Consider the following 8613-nt stretch of genomic DNA (forward strand, 5'->3'; position numbering starts at 1 on the left):
GTTTAATTGTCATGACCCTGAGCTCCTCCATTGTTTCCAAATGCTCTTCCAATGTTTCCAAAAAGAAACATTCTTGTTTGCTGAAGCTGTTGTAAATAAATAAATAGCCCTTTGCTCTGGAACCGGTCAGTACTTTTGTTTCCTTAAATTCAAAGTCAAACCACAGTATCTGACTAGCACCTTTTAGTGAGATTTAGTATCATAATTTTTAATATGAAAATTCTACATTTGAATGATCAATGTGCCCCTTTAAAAAAAAAAAGTACAGACTTTTTTTTCGTTGGGTTTGGAAGGGGTTTACATTTTTTTTTTTTCAAAGTTTGCATAGGAGGAAATGTTTACTTTTCAGTTGAGCATACCCCAGTTGAAAAGGACTCAATAAAATTCCCATCCTGAGGGTATGAAAATAAATATTAGCATTTTATTAGAAGCAGATCACATGTTTTAGTTCAATGAACAAAGAGTGACCTTAATTGGCTGTCCTTTGCAAATACTTTCAGAAAGAAGGACTTCGGAAACAATAGTCTCTTAGTTTTTACTAGACTCTCTCAGCCTGCAACTCGCTGATAGTGAAGAGCCCTATGAAACAGGTAAATCCAGGCAATTATGTCAGGGTCAATTCAGGAAATTATCTTGGGGAGGGGGTTGATAAGTAGATACCCTGCTTGAAATTGGATACTTGGTTGGCGTTTCAATCAGGGTTATGTTTGTTTGTTTTTACTGAGATTATTCATGAAGTTTTCCATACAAAGATGATTGTTTTCACATTTTAAATAACAGAGCTTTGAGACTTAACTGCTCGTTTTTCTGCGTCTTGAAGCAGAAAATCTTGCCTGTGTTCTCACCTTGCCTCTGTGCAGGACTGGTGGTTTTCTATGTCACATACAACCTTCTTTGGGTGACTCAGTTTTCATTAAAACCTTCACTCAGCTGACTCTAGAAGTCTATGTGTTTGGCTTTTAATTGGTCTGCTTCCTAGGTACTCTCACTTTTATTTCTGCACCAAACCTAAACCACATTGTTTCAGTTTTCCTACACTGAAATTACTTTTCTGAACCCAGTTTGTATAACGTGCCATAGATACGCCTTGAAGGAATACTACAGATGACGTCAGGCGTATTCTTGTGTTTGCTTGAAGAGTACTGATGAAGGGGGCGCCTGGGTGGCTCAGTCGGTACCAGGGTATTAATGATAAACAGGGTCTTATAAAGATCTCTTGATAGGAGATATTTGTCTTGGATTTCAGATACTGAAAATTAAAAGGATTTTGTGTATGATTCCCTTTTTAGTGGCTGTTAGAAAGTTCAGAGTCAAATTTTCAGGCTACCTCAAGTGTGCGTACATGATTTTATGGCATGTGTTTTACCCACTAATCTCAAAAACAGTTCTTTAAAAATTTATTTATTTAGAAAGAGTGAGAGAGAAAGTGCACGTGTGCAAGTGGGAGGGAGGGACATAGGGAGAAGAAGGCAGAGAGTCCCAAGCAGGCTCTACGCTCAGCGGGGAGCCCGGTGCCAGGCTGCATCTGGGCCAGGTCATGACCTGAACTGAAACCAACAGTCCCATGCTTAACTGACTAAGCCACCCAGGCACCACCAGTAGCTTTCTTTTTATCTTCTTATCATTATGTTTCTATAAACTTAGTCTCTACTTGTTACGTTTTTCATTATATATATTTTTGGACTTTAAATCCTTTGGAACTAGAGTCAGTACAAATAAAGAAATAACACAGAACTAATTACTTTTCTTCCTTGTTTGTTTAGAACCAGTTAAAATGTGCACAGGGTGTAACCTCAGTGGCAGGAGGTGACTCCGTTCCTGGCAGTGGGTGGGACCTTGAACAGCTTGGCACAGAGCAGACTGGGACCCTCACAAAAAGGGACAGGAGTAGGAGCACAATAAAATGACAGGTGTGCAACATGGGGGCTTAAGTGGGTAGAAGAAGAATCAATGAAACAAGATGGAATTGGGAGGGAGACAAACCATAAGTGACTCTTAATCTCACAAAACAAACTGAGGGTTGCTGAGGGGAGGGGTTTTGGGAGAAGGGGGTGGGATTATGGACATTGGGGAGGGTATGTGCTATGGTGAGTGCTGTGAAGTGTGTAAACCTGGTGATTCACAGACCTGGACCCCTGGGGATAAAAATATATGTTTATAAAAAATTAAAAATTAAAAAAAAAATGACAGGTGTGGGTGAGAGCAGAGAGCATAAGAGCGACCCTTCCTCCTCAGTAAAAAACAAAAACAAAAGCAAACAAAAAAACCCAACCTTCTAGAAATAAGTGGGGTCCGGGCTTTCTATCATGGCAGATGGGAGGAGTCAAGGGTAGACACATACTCGCTGTTTGCACAGAATTATTTATTTATTTTAAAGATTTTATTTATTTATTTGTCAAAGAGAGAGAGAGAGAGAGAGAGAGAGCACAAGCTAGGGGAGCAGCAGATGGAGAGAGGAGCAGGTTCCCCTTTGAGCAGGGAGCTCGACAAGGGTCTCGATCCCAGGACCCTGAGATCATGACCTGTTCAGAAGGCAGACCCTCAACCGACTGTGCCACCCATGTGTCCTTGCACAAATTTATTTTAAACCCCAAACTGAGCTGGCCCAAGGGGAAAAAAAGTGAGGTTGCCAATGAAGTAATTCACGATGAACTTTGAGGGAAATCCAGTCTGCTACAGAGACTGAAATGCCATAATTTGGACTTATCCCTGAGAATTAAACTCTTGTATTTTCGGGTGATCTTTGTCAAAGATCAGGTGGGTCTGAGGTAACAGAGATTTGCTATGGGAATCAGCACAGGCGAACCGGCCCATCAGACTGTTTCATGTCCAAGAGGGGCCATGACAGAATATGTAGAGGAAAGCGTGCCTCTTTCCCCATGTGGGACATGGGCCAATGGAGGGGAGGGGGAGACAGCCTGGCACTGGAGGAGAGAAGATGTCTCATGAGAACAGAACAGAATTTTTACCATCTGGTTTAAAAACCTAGACCTGAGGAGACTAGAAGTTGTATGCCACGGAAGGTCGTCCTCAATTTTGTCCGGGGCAGCTCCGCACATAATAGGCAACATGACGCTTGCGCCTGCGGCCAGACAGAGGACCCGTGCACCACCTGAAAGATGATTGGCTGTGCCCAGAACAGGTAGCCCGAGGACACTGCGTGCTTTTTATCATGCTAAGCGTTGATCAGGCTTCCTTTCACGTGTACAGTCTGCTGAAGGGAGGAGAGGGGATACAAATAGGGATAAAGATCCGGGTAAGGGGAGAACAATAAAGCTTGTCACTCCGTGTCACCGGGTCGTTCTTGCTGGCGAGAGCGACACAATTTGGCCTTATTTCTGCTAATGATTCTCAACCTCGATTTCACTGATAATAATGCTCACTCCCTCAACTCCCTACCTTCTTCCCCATTCCTTCACTTTCCTTGCTTTTTCTGAGACCTCTTGCTTCTGAGACCTCATGACTATTTTTTGCCCCTACTGACAACGCTGTAGGATCCCACACAAACGCTAACAGTAGCCCAAGCATGAAGATGTCTTTCCAGCCTCTGTACGGAGCCCCACCTTTCCTTCTGAGCTGTGCTTCTTCTGAAGAAGAGTTTCATTAAAAAAAAAAAAAAAAGATTTTATTTATTTATTTGAGAGAGAAAAAGAAAGAGAGAGAGGCCAAAAGAGAAGTGGGGGGGGGGGTGGTGGGAGAGGGAGAAGCAGACTCCCTGCTGAGCAGGGTCTTGATCCCAGGACCCTGGGATCATGACCTGATCCAAAGACAGATGCTTAACCGACCGAGCCACCCAGGCACCCCTAAGAGTATCCTTTACCTGCCCTGGTGGCAGGTAACTGTTTCCTAGGTTGTTCTGTAACGGGCCACCTCTATGGGAACCCAAGCCCCAGGCCTCGCTGCCTGAGAGACTGAGGAGGGCCTCCCTACTCACGTTGCAGTGCGTTTGGTTCCCTGGGTACTTCCTAAAGTCACCTGTATCACTGCCTGGATTCCCTGAGCGGCTCCCCACACCCCCATCCCAAGCCCACACACTTAGCTTTATGTTTGTTGGTTGGTCCCACAAGAATGCTCCCAAGGCACCATGGAGACCCGGGGCCACACTGCCTTTTGCCTTTTCTGCTTTCAGCCCCTTGCCCCTGAGACTCAGATAATTCCAGAAGTCTGACCAAGTACCCACCTCAGAACAGACATAGATCTCTCTGCACGTAAGAGCTTGAGCTCCTCTATCCGTTCTCCCTGACAGAAGACTCGAGTTTCCCTTTGAAGCTTTAACTATGGGATATAACCCCATCTCTGGGGATGGATCTGAACCGTAGATCAAAGCCACATGGGGCTGCATGTTCCCAAGCGCTAAGAGGGATGTCCTTCTGGCCCTGCTGCATAGGGCTGATGTTGGCCAAATACACTGACCACAATGTTTCTCAATATGTGGCCAGTCCTATTTTCGGCTTTCATTTTTTGTAAGCCAATTTGCCGATTTATTATCCAGTGTGATACCCAAGTTGTTGAGAGTCCTTAAGGCCGACTGTTCAGAAAAGGCCTCTGTTTATTTATAATCATTTGTGAATGAGTCCCAGATGTCCTGTAAAGGACTTTGGCATATTTTAGCTGTAGAGGACAATGGGCAGAGGTTGGGCACATCTGCTAGATACTTTTAACATCTAACTTAATGAATCTAACATAATGAAAGTTCTTGCTGAATTATTATTTCACTTGCTTCCTAATAGTCTCAAATGGTTCTCCTTTTCAGAGAAAGCAATTAAGTTGTCATTAGTATTTAATGCTTATGGTTTTATTTTTACTCTCTTGACACCTAAAGCTCTGGTGATGTGGTCTTGTCCAGTTACTCATTCTTCTGACACAGAGTGTAGAGTGTTCAAAGTCTGAGGCATTCCTCCTCAGGTTGCCAACACTGCTGGGAGTTCAGGGAAGCCAGGCTTTCTCTCTGGAAAGGCCACAAGAGTCTTTACTCAAATGACAACAGAGCTAATGCGATGACTCTGTGGGACTTTTACCTTTGGAAGGTTCTGGAATGTACCTGATATCAGTTCAAGTGATAAGCCACCTGAAAGTAAAGGGATATGGTCATTTAGCACCTTTGTGGGTTTATTTCAATCCTCTGACTGTAATAGTGGAAGTATTCTAGAGTGTCATTATTATTTAAAAAATGGAAACTATTGTGTGTTATTTAAAGACAAAAAGCATATCAGTGGGATGTTAGTAATGTATTATCTCTAAAATTTCATCTGTTAACTGCACAGTTAACACTTCTTTTATAGTTGGCATTTGTCAGGAATTCTCTGCAGGTACCCATTGTAAGTCTTTCTTTAAAAAGAAAACATTAATGGACCTGATGTAGTACAAACCCATTAATTATAATGCATTTGTAACTTATTGCTACATGGGGTTTAGATGCATCAGTATTCAAATGACATCCCTCAAAATATAATGCTGGGATTCAATTCCAAATCCTATCCCAGAGGCTGACTTAAACAAGAATTTATAATCCCACAGTTTAGGGGAGACAAGGGGGGAGGTTGATCCTGGGTTCCAGAAAGCCCTCTGCGTGCTAAAAATTGTGAAGATTATGTCTGAAGGCAGAAAGTGGAGACTGGGCAAGGATGATTTTCTCTATGTCCAAAGTTGGGGGGCAGCTGAGGTTGGGGAATGAAGCCAGGATGATGAGGTGAGGAGGCCTGAACCTTGGAGACTGACCTGTTCAATGAAGAGTTTTAAAGTCTTTTTCTTGGCAGTGTGGGGCTGATCTTTCTCTTCCATTTCTCCTGTGAAATCTTGAGAAAAGTCTCTATGGCTGACTAAAGTTCTCAGCCTGTGTACAATTTTTTTCAGACTTGTGAAGACTACAGAGTTGAGAAATGAAGCTGGCAATAAGTGAGAGATGCTGTAGGGGTCTATCAGGCATTGAGGCCTGTCTCACCAACAGGACATGGAACCTGGTGCCGAAATGTGGAGACCTGGTGTTATGGTTACGGGATGTGGCAGGGGGTCAGAGAAAGACTCAGTGGAAGACCATGCATGTGCCCATGGGGGCCCAGAAAGACTGACACGTATTCCAGGACACATTCAAGGCCAGAATTAGGAGACACAACTTTTAGATTGAAATTAGCTAGTCAGAAGCTTTGGTCCATGGAGGAGGCCAGAGGGTTGATGGAGAGATAGAGTTACTCTAGTGTTTGGTCCATTAGGGACCTGGGAGAAGCTGAGATCATTTCTCCATGCAATAATACTACAGTCAAGAAGACAGCCTGGGGGCGCCTGGGTGGCTCAGTGGGTTAAAGTCTCTGCCTTCGGCTCAGATCATGATCCCAGGGTCCTGGAATCGAGCCCTGTATCGGGCTCTCTGCTTAGCGGGGAGCCTGCTTCCTCCTCTCTCTCTGCCTACTTGTGATTTCTGTCTGCCAAATAAATAAATAAAATCTTAAAAAAAAAAAAAGAAGACAGCCTGTCATACTGCATTTTCTATTATTAACAGGCATAGGAAACTAAAAGGGACCGCCTAAATCTAGAATCAAAAGGAACAAAGTACACACGGAGATAGCATCTTAGGTATTTCTGGAGTACACAATAGTTACATAAACCGGAATCCTAAATCTGCTATAGGAATCATAGGATTCTATGTTTGCGTTCTGTGTGCTTACTGAATCATGTAAGACGAGGAGGGTGTTCTATTAAGCCATAGGTACCAGAATGGCTTTGAGAGAATAGAATTAAATCAACAGGGAAGTATAGGCAGTAGTTCTAGAGCTGCCTTTCCAACACCACTAACTACAAATTTCTTATTATCTCTACTATACTGAAAATATATCCATTCTTTAGGCTAGTGGTTTCTGGACTTTATTCCTTGCTTTCTTTTCTTTCTTCTTTATTTTTAATTTTTATTTTTTTTAATAAACATATATTTTTATCCCCAGGGGTACAGGTCTGTGAATCGCCAGGTTTACACACTTTACAGCACTCACCATAGCACATACCCTCCCCAGTGTCCATAACCCCACCCCCTTCTCCCAACCCCTCCCCCCAGCAACCCTCAGTTTGTTTTGTGAGATTAAGAGTCACTTATGGGGCGCCTGGGTGGCTCAGTGGGTTAAGCCGCTGCCTTCGGCTCGGGTCATGATCTCAGGGTCCTGGGATGGAGTCCCACATCGGGCTCTCTGCTCAGCAGGGAGCTTGCTTCCCTCTCTCTCTGCCTGCCTCTCCATCTACTTGTGATTTCTCTCTGTCAAATAAATAAATAAAATCTTAAAAAAAAAAAAAAAAGAGTCACTTATGGTTTGGCTCCTTCCCAATCCCATCTTGTTTCATTGATTCTTCTCTTACCCCCTTAACCCCCCATGTTGCATCTCCACTTCCTCATATCAGGGAGATCATATGATAGTTGTCTTTCTCCGCTTGACTTATTTCCCTAAGCATGATACACTCTAGTTCCTTCCATGTCGTCACAAATGGCAAGATTTCATTTCTTTTGATGGCTGCATAGTATTCCATTGTGTATATATACCACATCTTCTTGATCCATTCATCTGTTGATGGACATCTAGGTTCTTTCTATAGTTTGGCTATTGTGGACATTGCTGCTATAAACATTCGGGTTCATGTGCCTCTTGGGATCACCACGTTTGTATCTTTCAAGTAAATACCAAGTAGTGCTATTGCTGGGTCATAGGGTAGTTCTATTTTCAACATTTTGAGGAACCTCCATGCTGTTTTCCAGAGTGGTTGCACCAGCTTGCATTCCCACCAACAGTGTAGGAGGGTTCCCCTTTCTCCCCATCCTCGCCAGCATCTGTCATTTCCTGACTTGTTCATTTTAGCCATTCTGACTGGTGTGAGGTAATATCTCATTGTAGCTTATTATCTACACAGAGTTTGGTGACGATTTTGATTTGTATTTCCCTGATGCCGAGTGATATGGAGCACATTTTCATGTGCCTGTTGACCATCTCCTTGCTTTCTTTTTTAAAGTGGATTCCAAGCCCAGCACGGAGCTCAACAGACGGCCTGAGATCAAGACCTGAGCTGAGATCAAGAGTCTGATGCTGAACTGACTGAGCCACCTGGGTGCCCTGGACTTTCTCTTTTTAAAGCAAGGAAATGTTTTCTTCAAAAGAAATCTTACTCGGAACCCTAATGCACAAAGTAGACATCAATGGAGCTTTTCCATTGGTGGTATGCAGAGCAATGTGCTCTCTTTATCCCAACACTTTCTCCCTTGGCTTCCTGCCTTCTGCGTCCCTCCAAATTGAGGCCTCTTCTGAAACATCATGACTCTGGGAACACTGCATGATTTAAATAGATACAGATATTAGTGAAAACATATCCATGAAGTTTATTATTATTATATTTAAAAATTAATATTAAATACTTTGTTATGTATTATCAAGTCATATTATTACATATTATATATATATTTATATAAAATATAAAACTATACAGCCTAGCCCAGTGGCAGGAAGAAAAGATATGGAACCTGACTACATACACAGATGGTAGAGGCACAGCAGGTCCATTTGGGGGGAAGCGGAACCCAGGTCTCAGCTGAAGCCACAGGGGCAGAAATAAGGTGCACAGGTCCTGGGGCTCCCCATGACC

General features: G+C 43.1%; 1 long non-coding RNA gene across 1 annotated transcript; it reads left to right on the forward strand.

Annotated features, from left to right (window-relative positions):
- Nucleotides 1-513: 513 nt before the first annotated feature.
- Nucleotides 514-8184, forward strand: LOC309858810. Its single transcript, XR_014308346.1, has 2 exons — nucleotides 514-590; nucleotides 7987-8184. It is a non-coding gene; the product is annotated as an uncharacterized lncRNA (long non-coding RNA).
- The last annotated feature ends 429 nt before the right edge of the window (nucleotides 8185-8613 follow it).

Source organism: Mustela nivalis, assembly GCF_964662115.1.
Source record: "Mustela nivalis genome assembly, chromosome: 2".
Classification (NCBI taxonomy): Eukaryota; Metazoa; Chordata; class Mammalia; order Carnivora; family Mustelidae; genus Mustela; species Mustela nivalis.